Raw genomic sequence first — 26,222 nt, forward strand, 5'->3', positions numbered from 1 at the left:
CACAGAGCCTCCCTCGATCTGAAAGAGCAGACAGGGGATGGAGAGATTGCTTAGCAGTTAAGGCCACTCGCTGCCCTTTCAGAGGGTGGTGTTCAGTTCCCAGCACCCATGTACGGTGGCTCACAGCTGCCTGAAACTCCAGCTCTGGGTATCAGAGGCCCTCTTCTGGACACATGTGTGTATGCATGTAAGTGAACATGCACACACACAAATAAATAATAAAATTAAAATGTAAAGATAAGACAGACAAAAAAAAACAATTGCTGCATTTGAACTTAGAGTTCTGGTTGCTTCTTAAAGCCAGCCTGGTTTACACTGTGAGTTCCAGGCATAAAATAACCATTGTTTGGTTAAAGTCAACCTCTGCTCAGGTGATTGGCACAGGTAAGTTCCCTCCTTTATTTTGTGCCTTTATCTTTGTTTCTACATTTTAATATTAGCTAACCAAAAGCTCATGAATTCAGAATCCCGGCCTCCTACTATCTGTTGCCTGTTGCTACTGGTCATAAACTACCTTTCTGTGCAGCCAATTTGCCTACACAGCCTGATCCTTCCACTGCAGATAGGAAGGTTGCTTAGCAAACACTACACTTATTTCCAGTTCTAAATTCTCAACATCAAAATACTCTCCATCGACTCTTAGATCCTTCACTTTACAACTTTACATTTTTAAAATATCTTGGCAGATCTCTGAGTACCTCTAACATAGGAACTGAATTTGCCTCTCATCAGGCCTCCGCCAATGAAATGTTTATGCAGTCTTCAAGGAGATATAATAGGCTAGCCAGGTACTGACAAGCACTGATGATCCAAGAAGCAGTGGACCCAAGGTACCTGAAGTCTAGGAGTGAGTTGTGTGTATGGATGTCACACAGCTTCATATAGGGACAATCACCCTGCTTGACACATAAGTTTCCTTTAAACCCAACTGTCTCCAGTTATAGACCAGAATCCAGAGGTCTAGACACTTCCCCATAAACACAGTTCAAAGCATTACTTCTTTTGATCCAAGCATCTTCCTTCAATCAGCTGTGCCCTTCCAGAATGAATAATGTCCTCTGGGGACCAGGGAAATAGATGGAGTAAATTCCACTGAATCCCTCTGTAAATGGTGTGCAGTTTATCTGGCTGTCAGGTATTTCCTTTTAAAGGTCACTCTTCCTTGGTAAGAAATTTTCTCCGATGTTCTTGTTAGAAGTAAACTGAGTTGTTTGGAGAACAAGGGAGAAAATGTGATTGCATACAAATGCACTCACTCTCTCTCAGCAGGGTTCCTTTTAGTTTCTGATATCTTATATGTTATATATACAAGCTGGGGTCAATGCCTTTAAAGATAGGGACAGCATGACCAAATAAATATAACCAATTATAAACCCGATGTCATTTTATTTATCAGAAATTTGGTGTGTGTTGTGTGCCTGTTGTATGTAGTCTTGCTGTTTCTCACCTAGCAAAGGTCACTTTCGATGCTGACTTTATAATCTAAATACCAAGTTTCATATCCCTGATCTGATGCTTTTGATCTTCTTCAGAGACAGCCATGGAACATCTTGTCCAAAAAGAACGTGAACAAAAGGTAACAGACTCAGAGAGATAAACTCCAACCCAGAGGGGAATTGGGCAGATAAAATGACAAATAAAACTCATAAATGCCTAACGCTGAGAGACTGTTCTACCTGACTTCATATACTGATTCATTTAGCTCACAACAGCTCTCAGAGCGAGTGATACTTGGGAGACTAGAGAGAGATCTGATAACAAAAAAAAAAGCATGGGCGTTGGTTGGTGAGCAGAGTCAATATGGACAGAGACATTTAGACTGAAGGTGACGGCATACTGAAAGACACAGTAAGAAAAAGACAGGAAGTAGGTGAACATACCCCTCCCTCCTCACCCATGACATGCTTAGATCCTTGTGATTTGTTCACAAAGAACACGGCAGAGTCCAAAACATGGCAAACACACACACACACACCACACTAAAATACAAGCTGAACACAAAACAGTATGGTGACAACAAGGCGAGCACACCCATTGTCAGAAACATCACTAAGATTGAAAATATCTCTCAGGGTCACCTGGTACATCACTCAATCTGCCCCACCCCTGTTCTCCAATAGCCCTGCCTCCACTTAAACACATCTACAAGACAGAAGACCAATGAATGCAGAGATTATCGACTATGTGCTAGCACTAGTTCAGCTGCTTCCAAATTCCCTCTCATTCTTACCCACTTGATTCATTTTCCAAATAAAAAAAAGGATACCTCCAAAAGTTAAATAACCCATACATGTTTATACAGTTAGTAGAGAGAGCCGTTTGGAGTCAAAACTAGATTATTCCCAACTTTCCACTAACTCCATCTTTGCTCTCACAAATATAGTGCAATAACCAATCCAGTAGTGCAATAACTACATGAACACCTATGTAGTTCATTGCTCATGGTCTAAAATTCACATTTTCCTTTAATTCCTCAGAAGATTTGATTTGTAAGCCGTGAACTAACAGTACTGATTTGAGATATAATGATGTAAAACTCTACTGATGGGGAAATCCTGTGTATATGTCAATAAAGCACTGTTGGCCAATAGGGAAGCAAGATAGGTGGGACTAGGAGTCCAAGGAGGACTTTGGGTAGGAGAAACACAGAGAGTCACAATGTAGCCTGCCAGAGAAGTAAGATGTCCAGAACTTTTCTCCGGTAAGAGAAATACTTAGATTAACAATTATGGGATAAATACTTAAGTCAGAGCTAGCCAGTAAGAAACAAGCACGGCCAACAGCTTCATAATTAATACAGTGTCTTGTGTGTTATTTGGGGACTAAAATGCGGCAGAGCCCAGGCGACTGGTGGGGAAAAACCAAAGCTGCTGGCAAGGAAAAGGCTTCTCTCTACACTCTACATCTAGATGGTTTACACCACCCAATTCAATTATTTTAAATGTCTAGATTTAATTTTTTTTTGTTTTTGAGAGAGTCTTACTATATAACACAGACTGGACATGAACTTGTGATTTTTTTTGTGCCTCTCTCAGCTTACTGAGGAATGGGCTCAATACTCAAAGTGCATCTATACTTAGCTGGATTTAATTATATTAACAAGAATAAATTTACTGGTGTACCATGTGGGCTGTGGCATTCTCTCTTTCCTTCTCTCCATCATCACAAAGTCCCTACCACTAAGGTAGAATATAGAAGAAAATAAAGAGGCATAAACTCAACGATTTTACCTTAAATTACACTTCTTAAAAATGGGGCACTAAACACGGCTTTCAGTGATTAATAAACTAGACATAGTTTCACCTTGGAGATTGTTTTGAAACATGGAGTAATCTTGAGTAATCTTGGGTCACATGTCACCATAGTTTAACGGCTCTAATGCTTGGGGAGGCAACGGGAAGGGGCAGATTTCTCTAATGACTGTCCCTGAAAAATTATTCTTTTCAGCAATGACTTTGGAAGAAAAATGTTTCAGGTCTTCATCACACCATACAACTAAATTGACCTTTCTCGAAATGATTCTTTTTTTGTAGGGGGGAGGTCATTTTAGGATTGATTCAGACATAACCCTACTTGATTGCAGGTTGATTTAATTCTACAACCAAAATGTCTTAAGTATGGGAATGGCTATTCTTCAGGCAAATTTTTCTGTCTGAACATAGCCTAAATGCCAGACAGCAAAAGGCTCTGTAAATATCAGTTGTAACTGAAAATGTAAAGGCCTGGGGACACACATCTGTCACTTCTACCAGACTTACACAGAAAGTTTGTCAATCCCAGCCTCCCTACACACACACACACACACACACACACACACACACACACACACACACACACAGGAATCAACTGAATGGGAGGAAGGTATGTTTGAGGACTCTGTGGAGATAGATTGGTGGATAAGAGCACTCACTGTGCAAGCATGAGAACCTGAGTTTAAACCTCTATCACCCATGTAAAGAAGCCAGGGATAGATGTGCTGGAGGGCAAGAACAGGAAGATCCCTGACGCTCACTGGCCAACGGGCGTAGTTAGATCTCAGGCTTAGGTTCGCTGGCAGCCCCTGGCTCAAACAAGTAAAGCAAAGGAAAGGAAGGCAGTTGATATCCTCTTCTGGACTCTGCATGCACATGATAGGACCTGCACTCCCGCACACCACACAGGCACACACACACACACACACACACACACACCCCACATGTAGTGTCCGTGTCAATACTAACCAAGTGTGTGAGAATATTGAATATCCCCCTTTCTTCAAGAAGGAAATTGGAAAATCAGTCAGGTGTCCATAGTTTGGGCTCCCCAACAATCTTGCAGTGACAGCCCTCCAGCATTCCGACATGGGGCTGGAGTACATAGCTCAGTAAAACGATTCACAAAACCCTGGATTCGATCCTGAGCACTGCATAAAACTAGGCCTGGCAATTCACACCAGGGTGATCCCAACATCCAAGAAGTAAAAATGAAGGACAATTGAGTCAGAAAATCTAAGGTCTTCTTGGCTACAAACTGAGTTCAAAGCCAGGCTGCACTATATGAAACCCTGCCACAAAAAGAAATTGTTTAAATCAGTTATCTTTAACATCCATAGTATCTGTGCCAAGTATCTGGGCACATATGTACTATAGAACTAGAACAATTCTTGAATAATGTTTGGCTGAGGCCCCAACCTGGGGGCTTTTCTTCTAGTTCTAGAATTTACTACTGTTACATGGCATCTTGCATCCAGGGTTCTACGATAACCTATCCCTCAGTTTTACTGACTGTGTGGCTGATCTGCTATCCAGCCACTGTGATTAAAGCATCGTGATTATCATATAATCAGAGGTACAACTTAGTGAGCATGATGCCTTAATTGCTATGTCAGTTGAAATGACAAAGATAATCCATATAATCTTTCCCTCATCATTCAAGTGAATGGAAATTCCCAGGTCTAAGAATTCTCTACTGGGACTAGAGATGTAATTCAGTGAGCAGTCATTTGCCTGGCGTATGTGAGGCCCTAGGCTCCATCCACTGAACAGCAAAAATAAAATAATAAATTAAGCTCTGTTCTACTGGATTTGGCTCTAATAAAAATCTATGCCAGCAAACCTACCCTCTAATATAATAATCATGGAAATACCATTCATTATGTTTCTCAACACTGTGATATTGCAATTAACCCTTCCTCCTCTTTTATAAGCCTTTTAAAAACTGTCTTTCTTCATGTGTCTCCTCCATTTCTTTTTCAGTCCAGTGGCAAGCAAGAAAATTAACACCCTCTCTATCCAACAACTAATGAGAGAAATGGATGCCTACTCAAGCCTCTGATACTTAGAGCCCTGTGTTCTCTGCAGCACTTCTAACTCCTAGGAAATTGAGTGTATAAATTCAGCAGACTGTGACAGGCGATAGCATGTTCTACATAGCATGTTCATTAAACTCAGTACTTACACACCACCAATGTAAACATGATATATAGCATGCCAGCTCTCAGGGAGCCCTGTGATATATATGTAATTCACCTACAGTTCAGCTTTATGAACCGGGTTCCTTAGAGACACCAGCAGCTCCGATAGCTAGGTACACAGTCAATAATTACTTTCATCTTTCTCCTTTTATTTACTCTTTAGGAAATTCATTAAGATGAGGAACGACAGCATTGCTTTGCTAAGCCATTTTGATTGCCTTCCTAATTCATTTATCATGACCTTTGGAACTGTTAGCTTAGTTTTTGCCTTCCAGTCATATGGAATCTTGCTTTATTAAAACTCAGACCTGCATCCTCACTGGTTGCTTTCCAATGGGCCTTTTGGTCTACACCCTATCTAATAGACTTGGCATATGATAGAAATTTTCTTTTATAAAGACATATAAGCATAACACAGGGTCACTGAGATTCTCTGTTTGATACTGAATTACTAATAAAACTTTTTAAATGTCTGTTGGTTTCTTAGCCTCCAATCCCTTGACAGAGGAGAGATAGCTGAGGACAGACGGAAAAACGACCAGTCACTGATGTGAAGAATACAGGCTACGAGCCAGGAACAGCACTGGAGACCGCTGCACACCCCATGCCATGTAATCTTCACAACAGCCCGAAAAGTAGATCAAAGTGAACTTGCAGTGGCATCTTGCTTTGCTAGCGAACTTGTGGTGGTGGTCGAACTTTTGTTACAGATGAAGAAGCTGCGAGTCCAAAGACGGTAGCAACTACTTGAAAGTAGTGTTGCAAACACAGGGCTTGAACTTTCTGATGTCTTCTCCTAAAGACCTCAAGCACCAGTGACTCACCATACACTAAATGCTTGTCACTGCATGAGTCAAGCAAAAGCCCACCTTGCTAACCTTTCTCCCTTTACTTCCCAGGAGACCTCCTGGCACTGCTCTTACCCCATGTACTTGCCTTTGGCAGGTGAAATGTACAGAAAAGTTGCTCTATTTCACCATGGCCTTAAACAATAACTCCAATTGTTAAAACAGGCTATTCCTGCTCTTAAAAAGAGACTATCAAGAAAAATTAGAAGATGAGCCGTATTCGAGGAGAAAATATTTGTAGAAGCCACATCTAGGGTGATCTACTCAAGAACCTTTCTAAGAGTAATTTAAAGCAAGCAAAAGAAAATGTGGAGATGCCCTGTGGAGGATGGCAAAAATATACACGAAGATGTTCGATATCATAGAGCCAACACACAGCCATGAAAGTCACTGAAGTCCAGAATACTAACATCACCAATGCAGGTGAGCACACAGAGGAACAGAATCTTCCCACTTGTCCACTTTCATAGACTACACAAAGCCCACCACTGAGACTGAACTTCTGGTGATAATGGTACGCAGATCAGGGGTCACTAGTTATAACAAATGTGCCTCACCTTGGGAGAATATTGAGAAAGGTGCAGGCTATACATGTATTGGGAAAATGGACATATGGAAAATCATTGTGCCTCCTTTTTAATATTGCTACAGACATAAAACTGCTTTAAAATCTACTTTAAGCAATAGGCTATCTGTGCAAAACAAGCATTACTGTTATGGAAGTAACCGACTGCTCTCTGATTGGATTTCCCCTCCCACATGAGGGAAGTCACACCTGGTATGGTAAACCTGCTCCAAAATTCATACTAGGGAGATAATAGGCTCAAAATGGGGACTACACACTGCTGTTTAGCTAAATAGGCACAGCATTAAGCTGCCTTCCAACTATGTGTGTTTACACCCACAGAAAAATGCTAGTCACAGCCTTAGTCTGAGAAGTCTCTTTCTAGTGAACAGTGGTGACTATGGACTCATGACCGTACAAGGTACTAAGGAAAAGTGAGGGGTGAAGGATCGATCCGCCCTAAACAAAACATATGTATGAAACCTTCTAAATCTCAAAGAGCACTGCAGAAGTGGGGACAGAAAGATGTAAGAGCCAAGATGGGGAAAAGCAAGAAAAGCCATCTTCTGGGCAAGACAAGGCCATTGCCATCTGAGTCCCTCACAGCTGTTGATAACTTGCATCAGAACAGGCCCATCGACAGTCAAGCTTGGATGCAGGAAGGGCTTAGGAAGCCCTACCCCTCACTACTGAACTGACAGATTCCAGTATGTATTTACCAGGTTCCAGTAGATAGTCACGACCCAATGATTGTGCAAATGGCCCCAGCTAAACTAAACCAGGTCACAAAACAAAACCAAAATCCTGATTCTGGGGAAAGGACTGGTAGGGATGAGGCGGCATTGATCAAGATGTCAGGAAGTAGTCATGAGGAAGAGGGGAATCAGAACACTATATACATGGTTGGAATTGCCAAATAATAAAATAAAATTTAAAAGATAAAAAACGGGCTGTCTGCATTGATTCTAAGGAAGCATATAGTACAAAGGCAAATATAAGTAGATACAATGTGCGAAACTTAATTCCATATAGAAACTTAAATACAAAGAAGGAAACCTGAAAACTTTTAGAGGAAAACATTTGGGCTTCTATAAGATGACAAAGAGAAACACCTGCCGAAAAAGTTTTAGAAACAATATGGCATCACCAAAGATTTGAGAAAGCAAGATATTCCATCATGCACCTAACTTTATCTCAACCACATTTATTTCACCCCGAACAGAAGTAGGAAAAGTCTCAAATGCATCTAAAATTCAGCATTGTTGCACTTTAGCCCAAAGAGAGCTCTTTATGTGGAGTTTCCTCAGAGCAGCTGAATATTTATTAAATAAATACAGCCTGCTTTATGGCTGGATATATACTGAAATATCCATGGTATCAGTTGATGTAATCAAATGTGGAGTCTTAACCCCCCAATCAGCATAGCAAGCAAGAGCACCTTTTCAAATGGTAAGTAGATAATGAAAATGACGCATTTTCACATTAAAATCCTAGTGATCAGTATTTATTCCTAGTGTACAAATGGACTTCGGGAGCCCATTTCACATGGAAGGATACTCTCTCAGCTTAGACACACAGGGGAGGTCATAGGGCCTGCTCCAAATGATGTGACAGACTTTGAAGATCCCCCATGGGAGCTCTCACCCTCCCTGGGGAGCAGAAAGAGGATGGAATGGTGGTTAGTAGGAGGCAGGGGAGGAGGGGAGGGAGAGGGTACTGGGATTGACATGTAAAACAAGCTTGTTTCTAATATAAATTTTAAAAAGGGAAAAATAAAATAAAATAAAAAATCCTAGTGAGCTTCATTGCACTCTGGGTATCCAGCAACTGGTTCTTCTCACTGTACAACTCCTACAAGGATATTTTCAGCACCACTGAATCTATAACTCATAAAAGTGAAGTGGCAAAGATGTTTGGAATGAAGCCTGCATGCTATGGAGTATATTTCTAGCTCTGACTCTAATGATTCAAAGATGGCAATGTGTCAGAACATCAAAAATGTATTAGAGTAGTAGAATAAGTGCAATATAGATAATCAGCAACAGATAGATTAAAAGTAATTAGATACATAGATTCAAAGAAGATGATACATGATAGAAAGCCATACAGACAGGTAGGTTATTGACTGATTAATAGTTAGGTTGATGGAGAATGTCGTTCTGTGTATATGTTTCTCTTATTGGTTAATGAATAAAACACTGATTGGCTGATTGGTCAGGCAGAAAGTGAGTGACATAGCTGGGCAGAATCAGAATATAAGCAGGGACAAACAGGAAATCGCTCTCTTCTCTTCTCTGCAGAGATGCTTAACAGTTGAGATGTAGGATGCCAGAGGAGTAAGAGGTCCCTGGACATTTCTCCCGTAAGAGAAGACCACATGGAAATAGTTAGATTAGCAGTTATGGGTTAATAATTAAGTCAGAGCTAGCCAATAAGAAGCCCAAGCCAATTGGCCAACAGTTTCATAATTAATATAAGTATTGTGTGTTTATTTGGGGGCTCTGAGGTAGCTGCAGAACCAGGTAGGAATCTTATTACAGTAGGTGGCTAGACAGATAATAAATGATAGATGATGATGATGGATAGATAGATAGATTAGAGAGTTGATTTTTTTATTTTTGTTTAGTGGGAGGGATATATGGTATAACTATTTAATCTTCATATTAGAAAGGAAATCTCAATGATACAATATAGTTCTAGAAATTGTTCCAAAGGAGGAATTTGATTAGGTTACTGGGAATTGTCTCTTAGTGTTATTATAAGAATGTTTTTAAACAGCTAGACTAGTGACCATTTCCTGGTCATTAAGTACTATAAAAAATGATGATGACAAGCCGGGCAGTAGTGGCGCACGCCTTTAATCCCAGCACTCGGGAGGCAGAGGCAGGTGGATCTCTGTTGAGTTTGAGGCCGGGCTGGACCGACAGCCTCCAAAATAATGCAGAGAAACCCTGTCTCGTAAAAAACCAAAAAAAAATGATGATGACAATACAGTTAGCTTTTGTGAAATTTTATTGGAAGAATAAGATTATCAATATCACAGAAAGACAAACGTGGTATGTACTCACTCATATATGGATTTTAGACATGGATCAGGGGAGTCCCAGCCTACAGTCCCACTGCCAGAGAGTCTGGGAAACAGGAAGGACCCTAACAGACATATGCATGGTACCCCAGAGAAAGGGAATGAGGCGAGATCTCCTAAGCAGATTGGGAACATGGAGGAGGGGAGAGGGATCCAGGAAAAAAGACACGGGGAGAAGAGGAGGAGAGAGGAGGACATGGAGGAGCAGGAAGATTGAGTTGGGGGAAGAATAGAGGAGAGCAGGATGAGAGATACCATAATAGAGGGAGTCATTATAGGTTTGAGGAGAGATCTGGCACTAGTGAGATTTCCAGAGATCTATAAGGATGACACTAGCTGGCAAACTAAGCAATAGTGAAGAGACTACCTTAAATGCCCCCTCCCTTACAATGAGTTATATGCCATCCTAGAACCTTCATTCAGTGATTGATGAAAGCTGAGGCAGACACCCACAGCTAAACATTGAACTGAACTCCTGGAACCCAGTAATGGAGAAGGAGGAGTGATGAGCAAAAGGGGTCAAGACTGGGCTGGTAAAACCCACAGAAACAGCTGACCTGAAAAAGGGGGAGCTCTTGGATGCCAGACTGATGACTGAGAGACCAGTATGGGACTCTCTGAATGTGGGTGTCAGTGAGGAGACCTACGCAATCTCTGGGGCCCTGGGTAGTAGATCAGTATTTATCCCTGGCATAAAAATGGACTTTGGGTGCCCATCCCACAATGAGGGAGGCTCTCTCAGCCTGGACTCTTGGGGGAGGGCCTATGCCCTGCCCTGAACGAAATGACAGACTCTGGAGATCCCCATGGAGGGCCTCACCCTCCCTGGGGAAAGGAGTGGGGATTAGTTGGGGGCTTTGGGGGTGCTGGTAGGGGGTAGAGGAAGAGGGAGGAAGAGGGAGCTGGGATTGACATGTGAAGCAAGCTTGTTTCTAATTTAAATTTAAAAACAAAAACAAAAAAGATTATCAATGTCCTCAAAAGCTAAATTATGGTACAGAGTCATAACAATAATAGTATGAAACATGTTTGTAGAGGTATAATTTCTCCTGCAAAAGAAAAAAAGATAATTTTTATTGTTCCTTTTTTTGTGACCTAGAATGTCACCTGTAAGACTGACAGCAGGTACCAAGAATCAAATGCTGATTGACAGAAGCTAAGCACCCGTACTTGAACAAATGCCACTGGAGTGCACTTTAGTAATGTTATGATGCTCCACCATTTCCCTCCTAGACTCATCTACATTCTGAACAAGCTCAAATCAGATCCAAGTGTCATTCTCCAATTGTTTCAGTACAGTCCCTATGTCTGAAATCCCCTCCAACGTGACAGTATTGCCAGTGGTTTACTGTATGGGGGAACAGGGAGTCTCCAGAAATTTCCACTTAATATTTTCAGCATAGGCCCATCTTACTAGTCATGAGGACAAGCACAGAGAGTCTTCCAGTATTTGTTCCACTCACACACTCACAAGCAGAGAACATAACATGATGAATTTCAGTTTATATTAGACATCTAGAAAAAAACTAATTTTTCTCCTGCCAATACATACTGTCTTATCACAAGAATAGAGGCAATGGGGTCAACAGATCATGGATAGAAAACCTCAGGGCCCATTCGCTAAAAATGAGTCTTTCCCCCTTTGTAACTTGACTATCCAAGATATTTTTTTCAGTAATGGAAGGAAAAATAACAGATAACCATGGTAGCTTACTAAAGTAACATTGCATGATTGGCCTTTGCTACCCTAAGATTCCATATCCAGTTAAAACTGGGGATCCCATCTTAACTGCCAGACTTACTACAAATAGTATCTGTCCACAGAAAAGCAAACATGCAAGAATATACTTCCCCAGGTTCCCCCATGCCTAGGTGAGTTCTGTAGACCTCTCTTAGTAAACAGAGTGGAAGTGTGGGTGGCTTTGGATGGCCAAGGGAGGAAGACCTGACACATAAACCTAAATGTATTCATACAAATAAATGAAATAAAGATTCTGGATATGGCAAGTTAGCTAGAGCAGTGGTTCTAACTGTTTTATGTTGTTGGTGATTTAATATTTTAATTGAACTGATTTGTACTGGTTCCACAGGAAGCTTATAATACCCTTCCCCAAATGCTTTCACACATATTTTAAATGTATCCTCTATAAATGCAAAGAAATCTCTAACTTTCTGTGTGACATTTTTATGAAAATAATTCTGGAGCCAATATAGAAAAAAAGTTAAATCTCCCTGTGTTTCTGCATATTTAAAGTTTTTGTGAACTTCATCTCTCCCTCCCCATAGCACTCACTTAGAGGGCTTTACTCTCAGTAGTAATAGAACATCTGTATTACTGAGCTTGCCACCAGATTCCTGTTATTGAGACTAAGATCTATGGCAGTGTGGGTGAAAAGTTACAGCTCTTTCCTTTCTATTGTTGGTATGTAATTAAACACCCTAGCGTGCACATAATGGGATTACCAAGAAGGGAAGAGATGAAATGACCATAAAAATACTTCTGACATTTTTTGTTCTATGTATTTGCATTCCCAGCAATGAGGATTATAAAATCAGAATATTGATCAAGTTGGGAAAATGTTGAAGATATTCTCCATCTTGTACCATCAACTATTTGGTCAAGACTAAATTCTTTATGACAAAGACAATCCAGGATTTGTAAAAGGAATTCAGTAAAGAGATTAAAACACTGACGAGAGCTCAAGATGAAAAGGAGCTAAAATTGAAAAACCCAATAATCCAACTAGAAAATTCAAAGGAAAGAAAGTCTTAGAACTATAATGAATCAAGCAGAAGATGGTGTCAGAACGTGAAGATAAAATAGAGGATTTAAACCAAATAAGCAAGAATACATACAAACATACATACATACATACATACATACATACATACATACATACATATGAATTTAAAACAAAGGAAAGGAATATTCCAGAAATGTGGGATATTATGTAAAGACCAGACAATCTAATTTTAGACATAGATAGAGGGAAAGACTCGCAAGTCAATGGGAATAGAACAGATCATCAATATGATCAGAGAAGAAAACTTCCCAAGACTTAAAAAAAAAAACATACCCATACAGATACAAGAAGTACTAGGCAAACAAGAAAAGAAAATCCCCATGGCATATCATAATCACTAAGTACACAGAACAAATAAAGGGTATTGAAAGCTGCAAAGTAGAAACAGAATTAAGATAAAAAAGGAAACTTATCAGAACAACAGCTTATTTCTCAATGGAAACTAAAAACTAATCAGAAGAGACAAGAATAAAACTTCATTCTAATCAATGGAACAGATAACCAAGGAGACATTAATATCCTAAACAGGTATGCACCAAAGTCTGATCCACCAAATTTTATTTTAAAAATTATTACTGAATTTAAAGGCACAGATAAATATCATTCTAGTAATAGTAGGTGACTTTAATACCTACACTTCTTCAAAAAAAATGGAGAAACATCAGAATTAATTGACATTAAATGCCAAATGGACTTAACACATATCTACAGAATGTTCCAACCAAATACCAAAGTATACACATTCTACTCAGCATCACATGGAAGCTTCTCTAAAACAGACCACATCCTGGAATGTAGAACAAATCTTTACCAATTCAAAAAGATTTAAATCACTCCTCATATCCTATCTGACCACAATGCAATAAAAATTTAAATTGGCAGCAAGCAAATCTCTAGTAAACAGACAAACTCATGGAGATTGAGCATCTCATTACTGAATGATGAATGGGTCAAAGAAGAAATCAAGAAAGAAATAAAAACGTTCCTGTAAAACAGGACCTTCATCTAGCTACTGATGAAAGCAGAAGCAGATACCCACAGACAAACACTGAACTGAACTCTTAGAATCCAGTGTTAGAAAGAGAGAAATGATGGGCAAAGGAGTTAAGACTGGGCTGGTTTAACCCACAGAAACAGTTGACCTGAACATGGGGGAGCTCTTGGACTCCAGATTGATGGCTGTGTAGAAAGCATGGGACTGACACAGACCCCCTGAATGTGGGTGTCTGTGAGGAGGCCTAGGTCCTTGGGTAGTATTTATCCCTGGCATACAAATAGATTTTGAATGCCCATGCCTCAATATGGGAGGCTCTCTCAGCGGGGACTCTTGGGGGAGGGCCTAGGCCCTGCCCTGAATGAAATGGCAGTTACTGGAGATCCACCATGGAGGACCTTACCCTCCCTGGGAATCAGAGTGGAGATTGGGGAGGGACCTGGTGGGGAGTGCGGGGGAGGAGGAGAGAGAGAGGGAGCTGGGATTGACATGTGAAACAAATTATTATTATTTAAAAAAAATAAAATAAATCAAAAAAACTTTCCTGGACTAGAATTATACCAAGGTAATAAATTTATATTATTTGAGACTGTTGCAAAGGGTGGCGATTCCCTAATTTCTTTCTCAACCCATTTATAACTTGTATATAGGAGGACTATTGATTCTTTTAGTTAATCTTATATCCAGACACTTGCCTAAAGGCGTTTATCAGCTGTAGGAATTGCCTGATGGAGTTTTGGGAGAGTCAATTATGTATACTATCATATCATCTGTATAATGATACGTTGGCTTCCTCCTTTACAATTTGTATCACCTTGATTTCTTATAGTCATCTTATTGTTCTAGCTAGAATATCAAGTACTATATTGAATAGGTATGGAGAAAATGGACAACCTTTTCTTGTTCCTTACTGTATTGAAATTGCTTTGAGTTTCTCTCTACTTAATTTGATGTTGGCAATCAGTTTGCTGCACATTGCTCTTATTAGACCTCTATAACAAGAACTTTAAGTATTTGAAGAAATAAATTAAAGAAGATACCAGAAGATGGAAAGATCTCCTATGTTCATGGTTCAGTAGGATTAACATAGTAAAAATGGCCATCTTACCAAAATCAATCTACAGATTCAATGCATACTCATTAAAATCCCAACACAATTCTTTATAGACCTTGAAAGAACAATACTCAACTTCATATTGAAAAACTAAAAACCCAGGGTAGGTAAAACAATTCTGTAAAATAAAAAAAAACTTTCAGTGGTACCTCCAACCCTGATTTCAAGCTCTACTTCAGAGATATAGTAATAAAAAACTACACAGTATTGGCATAAGAACACACAGGTGGATCTATAGAATCAAATCAAGGACTCAAACATAAATTCACACACCTATGGACACCTGACTTTCAACAAAGAAGCCAAAATTTTACAATGGAAAAAAGAAAGCATCTTTTTTGTGGAAATATCAAAGTACTATTGGCAACATCTATCCATCCTACTTATTAAAATAGGAAAGTCATGGAGGGAGATCTGGAGAGATGTTCAGTGGGTAAAGAAGGAGGAGGACCTAAGTCTGAATCCCCAGAACCATGCAGAGCCAGGTGCAGTAATACACATCAGTAGTTTTTCAGAGCTATGTAGAGGCTGGTGTAGTAATACACACCTGTAGTTCCCCAGAACAATGTACAACCTGCTGCAGGAATACACACCTGCAGTTCCTGTGTTCCCCTAATGAGATGGGAGGTGGAGACAGGCAAATTCCTGGATGATTTCAGGACAGATAGCTGGAGGGCACAGCAGTGACCAGGTAAATTGCTGTCTCAAACAAAATGGCCAGTGAGGACCAATGCCCAACTCTTTCTTCTGACCCACACATACACACACACACACACACACACACACACACACACACACACAAAAGATTTTAGATACTCCTCTGAGTATTCTGACATGCAAGTACTGGTTCCAGCATTAGAGAAAATTGTCGTTAACAGATGCTTAGAGATAAAATGGAAACATTTATGAAAGTGATCATATGTCAGTGGGATAAATGATATTTTAAAAGAAAGTACAGGTCACAAGGAATAGCAATGGGCTGTTTTACAAACTGAGACTAGTGTCTGCCCAAGGATATCATTTCTAGAATATTTTCTGATGACTAAATAGTAATAAGAATAAAACACAGAGCTTTGGGGTAAAAAAAAAGAAAGGAAGGAAGGAAGGAAGGAAGGAAGGAAGGAAGCATCTTCAATAAATGGTGCTGGTCTAATTGAATGTCAGCACATAGAATAATGCAAATAGATCCAAATCTATCACTTGCACAAAACTCAAGTCCAAGTGGATTAAAAACCCTAATACAACTTTGGACTCTCATCCAACAATGTGAGGTACACTCTCACCCTGAACTCTTGGGGAAGGGTCTAGGCCCTGCCGTATATGAAATGACAGACTATAGACACCCCCATGGAGGGCCTCACCCTCCCTGGGGAAATGAGGGGATAATGGGGGGGTTGGGGGGAGGGCACGGGAGGAGGGGAGGGAAAGGGAGAGGGACCTGGAACTGACTTGTGAAGCAACCTTGTTTCTTATCTAAATTTAAACTGAAAAATAAATTAAAAAAAAAAGAAAATAAAAAAAAACCCAATGCAGGATCTGCAGCTGTGTCCTCACCACACTAGTTCCCCAGAAATGATCGTGACCAGTCAAGGAAACTTGGATGGAAATTTTGAGGCACTGGATCTTGCAGAATTGGCTGAAATGCAACCATGGTGGCATAAGCTGTTTGGCAAGAATCTGGGCCATCAGCTGAAAAGTGTAGTGTAGCAACCCAGCTGTTAAGTGGAGGTGTTACTGGATAGTGCACTGGTTTCATAGTCTAGAAAGTTGGAAAATTTACTGCAACAGCAGTAGGAGGTGGATTCTTTCTACTTCAGCTGGCAAACCATACTGCGTACATCAAAGTTCACTGGCAACGAGTAGAGAAAGACACAAAAAAAAGCCAAAGAGCAGTTGAAGATTCATAAGAATAACCAAATACCAACTGAGGTCAAGAGCAGAGCTGAGGAGGTTGTGTCATTTGTAAAGAAGAATGCTCTAGTACCGGAGGATTTTTTGGAGGTTTTTCACTTGGCATCTAAAAAACTACAACTTCAGCTTTTTTTCTTGCCAGCAGCTTCAACACTCAAACATAAGGCAATTGACACTCCTCTTCCTTGTCTTATCCTATGTCTTCCTCCCTGCTGTGATAAATCTGAATGGCTTCCATAGGCCTTCTATGAGCTTGACATGTTGGAAAAGACAATAGACATTAACTCTATATCTCTCTTGACTATATACCCCATGGATGTTCAATCATACCACAAGGATACTTGCACTACTATGTTCATAGAAGCTTTATTTGTAATAGCCAGAACCTGAAAACAACCTAAATGCCCCTCAACAGAGGAACAGATAAAGAAAATGTGTTACTTCCGGGCAGTAGTGGCACACACCTTTAATTCCAGCACTCGGGAGGCAGAAGCAGGAGGATCTCTGTGAGTTCAAGATCAAGCTGGTCTACCGAGCAAGTTCCAGGACAGGCTCCAAAACAATACAGAGAAACCCTGTCTTGAAAAAAAAAAGAAAGAAAGAAAATATGGTACATTTATACAATGGAATATTACTCATCTGTTAAAAACAATGACATCAGGAAACTTGCAAGCAAATATATGAAACTAGAAAAAAAAATCATCCTGAGTGAGGTAACCCAGACCCAGAAAGACAAGTATAGTATGTACTTATTCATAAGTGGATATTAGCTGTAAGATAAAGGATAACTACGTTACAATCCACAGACCCAGGGAGACTAGGTAACAAGGAGGATAATGAGGCGAGTTCGTGGGGGTTTGAACAGAAGAAATTTCATGAGTGGACTAAGGGCAGGTGGGGATGGGAATCAGGTTTGGGGGCAACAGAGGGGGAGAGTGCTGAGGGGGGGCCTACTTGAAAGGAGTGGGCATTTTGGGGTCAGGTAAAATCCTGGCTCAAGGGAATCTACAAGGAATCTACAAGGATGACCCCAGATAGAACTCCTAGCAATAGTGGATATGTAGCCTGAACTGGCCATCTCCTGTGACCAGATTGGTGCCTGGTCCAATCGTCATCAGAGAGGTTTCATTCTGCAACTGATGGGAACAAATGCAGACCCACAGGCAAACATTAGGCTGAGTTCATGGAATCCTGGAGAAGAGCAGGAGAAAGGATTGCAGGAGCCAGAGCAGTCAAGAACACCACAAGAAAACTCACAGAATCAACTAACCTAGACTCATAGAGGCCCACAGAGACCAAACCGACAACCAGGGAGCCCAAATGGGACTGACCTAGGCACTCTGCATATGTTACAGCTGCATGGCTTGGTTCTCTTGTGTACCCTAACAGTGGGAACAATGCTGTCTCTGACACTTTTACTGACTTTTGGGACCCTACTCCTCATACTGGGTCTCCTTGCCCAGTCTTAATACATGGGGAAGTGCTTACTCTTACTGCAGTTTGATAGGCCATGTTTTGTTGGCATTCATGACAGACACAGAGGGGAGTGGATTGGAGGTTGGGAACAGAGCAGGGATGCAGGAGGGACTGGAGGAGAATGGGGAGGAGAAACTGTGGCCAGGGTGCAAGATAATAAATAAATAAATTTAATTTTTTTAAATGTGGTGCATTTACACAATGGAATATTACTCATCTATTCAAAACAAGAACACGAGGAAATCTGAAGGCAAATGGATAGGAATAGCAAAAAAAATCATCTGAGTGAGGTAACCCAGACCCAGAAAGACACACATGGTATCTACTCATTCATAAGTAGATATTATCTGGAAAACAGAAGATAACCATGCTATAATCCACAGACCCAGAGAGACCAGATAACAAGGAGGGCTCGTAGGGTGACTGCTATATCTCCCTGGAAAGGAGAAATAGAAGAGATTTCATGAGTGAGGGTGGGTAGGGATGGGAACATGGGTGATCAGGTTAGGGGTGGGGGGAGTACCAAAGGAAACCACTAAAAGGTTGGGAGCATTTCAGTGTCAGGTAAAAACTTATTTGTAACTGAATGAAAATGAAAAAAACAACATAACAAACCTCTGGGATACATTGGAAGCAGTCCTACAAGAGACATTTATAGCTCTAAGTATGTACATAAAAAAACAGAAAGAGCACAAACAAATGACTTAATAATTCAACTCAAATGTGTGGGAGGAATCCAAACACAATTGGCAGCAAAAAATAAAAATCAGAGCAAAAAGTAATGAAATAGAAACAAAGAAAACAATACTAAGACTCTAAAAGCAGGTTCTTTGAAAAGATAAACAAGACTAATAGGCTCTTGGACCAACAAACCAAAAGAAAGAGAGAACCAAAACTGACAAAATCAAAAATGAAGAGGGAAAACATTACAACAGACATCAAAGAAATTAGACCAATATAAGGGACTACTCTAAAAAGCTGTACCCGATTACATTGGAAAACCTAAAAGAAATGGACAGATTCCTAGATTCAGCCAAACCACCAAAGTTAGACACAGAAATCAACAACCTAAACAGACCCATAAAAAAAATGGGGATGAAAGAGTAAGGAAAACCTTCCAACTAAAATGTCCATGGACAGATGGATGAACAGCCGAGTTATACAAGACTTTCAAAGAAGTTCTACAGCCAATCCTTCTTAAAATATTCAAAAAACAGAAATACAAGGAGCACTTCCAAGTTCCTCATTCACTCTTAACAGCAAAATAAAGACACATGAAAGAAAGAAAGAAAGGAGGGAAAGATAGAGGAAGGAAGGAAGGAAGGAAGGAATGAGTGAACGAATCAGGTCATTATCTCTGCTGAACAAAGATTCAAAATTTATCAATAAGATACTTTCAAACAGAACAGAGGCATATATCCATAAAGTCCCACCAATGTGACAGCCCAAACATGTGCTGAACAAGGATGAAATACCTAAGTGGATAAGAAAAAGTACACAAGGCCTCAACCTCATACAAAAAAAAAACATAAAACAAAACACAAAACTACAGTCAACTAAGGAATGCTAAGAGTGGAAGACACAGTGTTCCCCAGAGAAAAACACACTGGTTATCCAATACCATTGGTCAGCCCTGAAAGCATACATACAAATAACATTATACATACTGAGAAGGTTATATTTATGAGTATATGCATATGGATGGACACACACACAGTCGGCCAACAAGGCAGGAAGATAGGTAGGACTTGGAGATGAGGAGAATTCTGGGAAAGGCAGGCAGAAAGAGATTCCATGTGAGACCAGGAAGAGAGGATGCACTAGGTGTTCTCTGGTAAGCCAAGACCATGTAGAAATACATAGATTAATATAAATGGGTTAATAATTAAGACAGAGCTAGTCAATAAGAAGTCCAAGCCACCGGCCAACAGTTTTATAACTAATATAGCATCCCTATGTTCATCTGGGGCTGAAGGGTGGCAGGACCAGCCCTCTTATTATAGAAGAACCACTCAAAAGCAATTCATCCCATCCCTGACCTCCTCAAGATGACTCTTAAAGACATTAAGTCTCCTGGAATGAGTCAGATCATCCCTATGGTCCAGAGAGCCCATGCTCTCTCTCAGTTCTTGGATGTTGGGCATGCTGCCTCTTGATGGAATACCTTCCCTGTAGATACCTATTTGTAACTTTATGGCTGTATAGCCAGAGCTCCTCCTTTGAGATCTATTTGTGTTTAATGGGTTTGTTTCCCTTGTGGAGGCAACTGCAAGACATTGAGGACCAGTCGCCTGCTATTTTACCCATAGGATAAGCCCACACCTGACACTTAGTGCAATCTCAGTCCGTATTTATAACATTTAAGACTTGCACGTTGATATTCAAAAGAAAATCCAACTACACACAGTATACAAAAAAATGAAAATGTGGTAGTAAAGCAACAACCATTAAACAAGTCAGAGAACCGCTGTGACTAAATGGTCCAGTTCCTTTAAAAGCAATGCTTACACAAGATACTTCTCTAGAAGGCCCTTCCTCAAGGCCCAGGAAGGTTTTCCTACCTCCACCATTAGGGTTTGAGCTTTCCCCAATCCCCTTCCCCTGTGAGTGCCACCTTCATCATCTCTATAGTGGTGTTCAGCTACAATGCTGCATGTTTGACAAGAATGACCATGCTTTTATTTCTACTGAACATTTATAAATGTAAATGAATGAATGAAGGGATGAATGAGGCAATAGCATGAATCTCTTGCACTAAAATAATACAACATCAAACTTCATAAAGTAAAAACCTTTAAAAATCAAAGTAGAAATGACAGTTATTTGATCATGAGATATTTTAACACACCACTATCAATCTATGACAGGCCAATTCAATAAAGAAAAATAGAAGGGCATAGAAGAATTGAACCATATAACAAAATTACATTAATATATATGAACTTTGTAACCCAGAAATGGAAAATGCTTCTATAAATCAAATGTTCACAAACACAGATCATGACAGGACTACAAAGAAAATTTCAGTGTGCAGCTCAAAACACAAATTATACAGAGTAAGCTCCTGAAAGAAACCCACAAGCAAAAAATGGAAGCAAAACAGGAAGGAAAGGGGGCTGAACTTTGAAAACAGTCAAGCCATCTGAGGAGTTAAATTCTATTGTCTCCCACGTGATTTAAAATGCTGTGTCTGTCCACAAGAACAAGTCAACGTGAAGGCAGGAGAAATAACAAAAGCAATGGGCTGGAGGGATAGCTCGGCCATTAAAGGCTAGACTCACAACCAAAAATATAAGAAATAACAAAAACAAGCCAGCATACACAAGAATGAACACAAATTTTCAAGTTAATATGGAATTCTCAAAGAATTAATAAATATTCAAGCTATATAAATCAAAACAAAATTAAAGGGGAAATAGTTACTCCTAATAAAAATGTTTTTCAGGCCAGGTGGTGGTGGTGCACACCTTCAATCCCAGCACTTGGAAGACGGAGGCAGAAGGATCTCTGAGTTTGAGGCCAGCCTGGTCTACAGAGCTAGTTCCAAGACAGTCAAGGCTACACAGAGAAACAGACCTCCAAGAAAAATATTAACAGTAAATTTTTTATCATATTTGCTCATTTTGGTGGAGTGAGTTGGTCATGTATGACACGTGTGGAGGTCAGAAGGCAACTGTAAGAGCTAGTTTTCTCCTTCCACCATGTCAGTCCTAGGGATTGAACTCGGACTTGACAGCAGGTACCTTTGCCCACTAAAACCATATTGCTGTCGCCTGATATTTCAATTTTAATGGTAAATGATGATCAACTAGAAAGGGGTTATTAAATACCTAAATAGCTAACCTCACTGAGAAAGAATTGCAGTGTAAAATAAAATACAATTTTATCATCAGGAATTGCTTAGCTTTGCCAATTGGTGTCATCCATTTAGATCGCTAGAGGTCACAATGGTGCTGAACCCAGCGACAGAGAGAGAGGAGCGATGAGCAAATTGGCAAAGAATGGGCTAGCAAAACCAGCAGAGACAGCTGATCCGAACAGGGGAGAGCTCTTGGACCCCAGACCGACAGCTGGGAAGCCAGCATGGGACTGATCCAGACCCCCTGAATGTGAGAGTCATGGAGAAGGCCTGGGCAACCTATGGGGCCCTGAGCAGTGGATCAGTGTTTATCCCTTGAATACTAACAGACATCGTGTGTCCATAACACAAAGAGGGATGCTCTCTCAGCCTGGACTCTTAGGGGAGTGCCTGGACCCTACTCTGAGTGAAATGACAGACTCTAGATATCCCCTATGTGGAAGGAATTGGCAATAGGGTGGGAGGATGGGGGGGGATGGTGGTGGAGTGCGGGAGGAGGGGAGGGAGAGGGAACTGGGATTGACATGTAAAAAAAGCTATTTAAAATTAAAATAATAAAACATTTTAAAAATTAAAAAATAAAATTTTATCTATTAAATTAAAAGTTCTTGGAATTATGACTGAAGGAGCAAAGTGCTGATATGGACGACAGCACAAATGAATGTTGGCACAATATGCCAGGTGAAAACAACAAAACGCAGAAGGCTGCATTTTGTACAGTCCTACCTATGTGCAATGCCTAGAATAGGCACACATGAAAATTAACTGTACTAAGAAGTAGGAGGCAGGGACAAAGTTTAGTGACTATCAAGTACAAGGTTTCTTTGGGATGGAAGGGGGTAGCAGCAATAGTTGTGAAATAGCTTGGAAATATGCTAAAAAAAATCACCAAGGAAGGAAATACATACTAAACAAAAATATATACCTTAATTAAAATATACATATACCAAAAATATTACCTTTGTTTCATTGTTGACATAATTACTCCTCTGTTTCTACATTACTTGTTTTCTGGGCTGATGAGGTTACAATGAAACCCGTACTGTAGCAATCTAAAGCAAAGCTAATTGGACATTATAGAAAACAATTTAGAGTGGTGGAAGAGACAGCTCAGTGGTTAGAGCACCTGCTCCTTTCTGAGAACCTGTGTTTGGTTCCCAGCACCCTCATCTATCAAATCACCACTACCTATAACTACAGCTCCAGGGAACCTGATGCCCTTTCCTGGACTCCTCAGAGATACATGTGTGCATGCACACATACGCGCATGCACACACACACAGACACACACAAAGATACACAGACACACACACACACACACACACACACACACAAATCAATATTTTAATTTAAAACAAGTGAAAAAGAGAAAACAATTTAGAAATCTCCACGAATGGTCTTCGAAAGGTTGATGTTATTTTTCTACCCAGAGTACCAAGTCACTGGTATGACAGGACATGTTGTAATCTTAATACTTGAAAGGCAGAAAGAAGATTCAGAAGTTCAAGACCAAGGCCAGCCTGGGCTACAAGAGAGGTGTTGCGGGGGGAGGGTTAATCCTAATCCTAGGCTCAGAGTTAGGCATACGTCTTTATTTCATGGCATTATTCATTATAGGAAATAATAACCTCCTTAGTGTCTAACAATAAAAAATGACAAACTTCAGTGTATCTGCCTGATGCAATATTCTGAAGGCAGTGAATTTATATTTTGCCTAGTTGCTATGTAGCAAGTTACCCACAAAATGCAATATCTGAAGGCAACCACAGCTCACTCTCCATATTTCTGTGATTCACTGTGAGCTTCCAGCTTCTTGTGGTTTTTGATAAAGATTTTGGAACAAGTGAAAAGTACAAACTACCTCTCATGTAAAATCACATGCATTTTTATGTTTCCATAAATTAAAAAGCTGTGGTCTTCCCTCAAAAACCATGGGGAATTTGCTTCAGGAACCCTACTGAAGCCAAAATTTGTAGACGTTCAAGTCCCTTACAGAATGACTTCAAATGTTCATATGATGTATACACACTTTCTTATGCCTTTGACCATCTCTGTACTATATCATATTATTGATGTAATAGAATTAGTGTATCATAATAGCATAACATATGTATATAATTCCTAGTATTATATAAATAGCTACTATCCTATATTGTTTAAACACTAATAACAAGAAAACTATCTGTACATATTCAGTTTTTCTGACCCATCATTTGTTGAACCAGAAAATATGGAACTCAGAGACATTGTAGTCCAACTCAGAATTCATACATGGATTAATAGACTTGAAGATAAGATACGAACAAAGAATATCTGTAAGTAATGGGGAAAGGCATGCTTTCAATTTCCTTTTTAAAGTTTTCTGATTTTTCCAGGTATGGAAATAACCACATATACATACATACAGACAGACAGACATAGAGACAGATCCAGGTTATGTGACTGTATTACTTTTACATTGGAGTATAAATATTTTAAAGATATTCTGTCCCTACATAAAAACACACATAGCAACTTCCTATGACCAACTACAAAGCACTATATGAAATTAACTGAGAGCCAGGTGTTGGTGGAGAAAGTCCTTAACCTCAACACTTGAGAGGCCGAAGCAGGTGAATCTCTCAGTTCCAGGCCACCTTGATCTACAGAGCAAGTCACAGACAGTCGGGACTACACAAAGAAACTCTGTCTTGAAATTTCCGAAGTTAACTCATAAACAGAGGAAGAGCAACAAGAAACTTAAGAAAGAAATTGACAAGAGAGACAGACCGGGGAAGCCTGCATCATTCTCTGCTTGCCTGCACAGAATATTAAGACACCTGTATCCATCAACCGTTTCAAAGCAGAGTCATAACCATATTGAAAAAAAAATGTGCAACAAATTTTGATCTTTCACGACAATGTCAGTACATATTGAATGTTTATGCCTCCAAAGAGGAACAATGACCCTAGGTCCTGGGGCTGTCCAGTCTCTAGTACACGGCCAGCCAAGCAGAGCCGGACATTGGCTGGTCACTCCCACAAGTTCTGTGCTGCCATTGTCCCAGCACATCTTGCAGACAGAACAGATTGTGGGTCAAAGTTTTTGTGGCTGGATTGGTGTTCACGTTTCTCTTTCAGTGGCCTGAAGAGAACCTCCCCACGCCAGAGAGACTAGAACCTATAGGTGAAGGATCTGTGCAGGCACCGGCTTGGCCTCTCTATGTTCAGTGAGCTGTGTGGATGGGGTCGGCTCTTTTTTGAAGGGAGATGAAGAGGGGGTGGATTTGGGGGAAAAGAGGGGTGGGGGGCGTGGCAGGGAGGAGAGGAGGGATGGGAATGTATTGTATGAGGCAGAGACTGACAAAAACATAAAACTTTTGAAGTGTGCACTCTGTCAAAAGCTGAAAACATAATAGGCATGCTCGAAAGCAATGACGCTTTTATTTCTTCTGAATCTATGATTTTGCAAAGCAGAAAAAAAAATGTGTCTCGTACAAAGCCACTAGGCTATTTCAACGCCACATAACAAATTAATTTTTCATGATTCTGATTGTAACTTCAGGGAATACAGAAACACAAAGGAAGAAAACGTACGTTCTCCGATCAGACAATCCTTTCACGAGAAATTATTGTCAAGGACGCAGAAACTACTCTTAAAGAACTTAAATGCCCTCTCCCTACTATTGGCAGAGCCTAGCGCTCGCTCACCTGTGACTCCTGTCTATTATATCATATTATAAACAATAAAATCATGTATTTCCAGAAGACTTGGAAACAGTCTTGATTTATACCAGAAACTATAGGCTCAGCTACAGAATATTCTCTCTCAAAAATCACTCCACATTCAGGAAGAAGGGGAAAGCATGAGGGGATAGGGAATTGAGCTGTTTACAGCTGCTTTCACAGCTATATCCTCCCAATTCTGGCCTTCTGCGGGTGCGCACCTACTAGGTGCCTCTCTCCTTTAATTCCAGGCACTCGGCAGCTCCCGCCTCCGTTCTGCAGATGAATTCGTAGCCATCTTTCTCAAAACCGTTCACATATTTGGAAGTTCCAATAGGTAGCAACACATGCTACACAGAATGTACTTTAGCATGTGAGATGATTACACAGCCAGGAAAGCAAGCCCTCC

The 26,222-nt window shown here is 40.2% G+C and overlaps 1 long non-coding RNA gene and 1 pseudogene across 1 annotated transcript in view; one reads left to right on the plus strand and one right to left on the minus strand.

Annotated features, from left to right (window-relative positions):
* The window catches only part of LOC110343226, a 211,415-nt gene that overhangs the window by 48,857 nt on the left and 136,336 nt on the right, over positions 1–26,222 (minus strand). The window lies entirely within an intron of this gene.
* LOC101822553 lies at positions 16,435–16,883 on the plus strand (annotated as a pseudogene).

This window comes from Mesocricetus auratus, unplaced genomic scaffold, assembly GCF_017639785.1.
Source record: "Mesocricetus auratus isolate SY011 unplaced genomic scaffold, BCM_Maur_2.0 Super-Scaffold_100010, whole genome shotgun sequence".
Taxonomy (NCBI): Eukaryota; Metazoa; Chordata; class Mammalia; order Rodentia; family Cricetidae; genus Mesocricetus; species Mesocricetus auratus.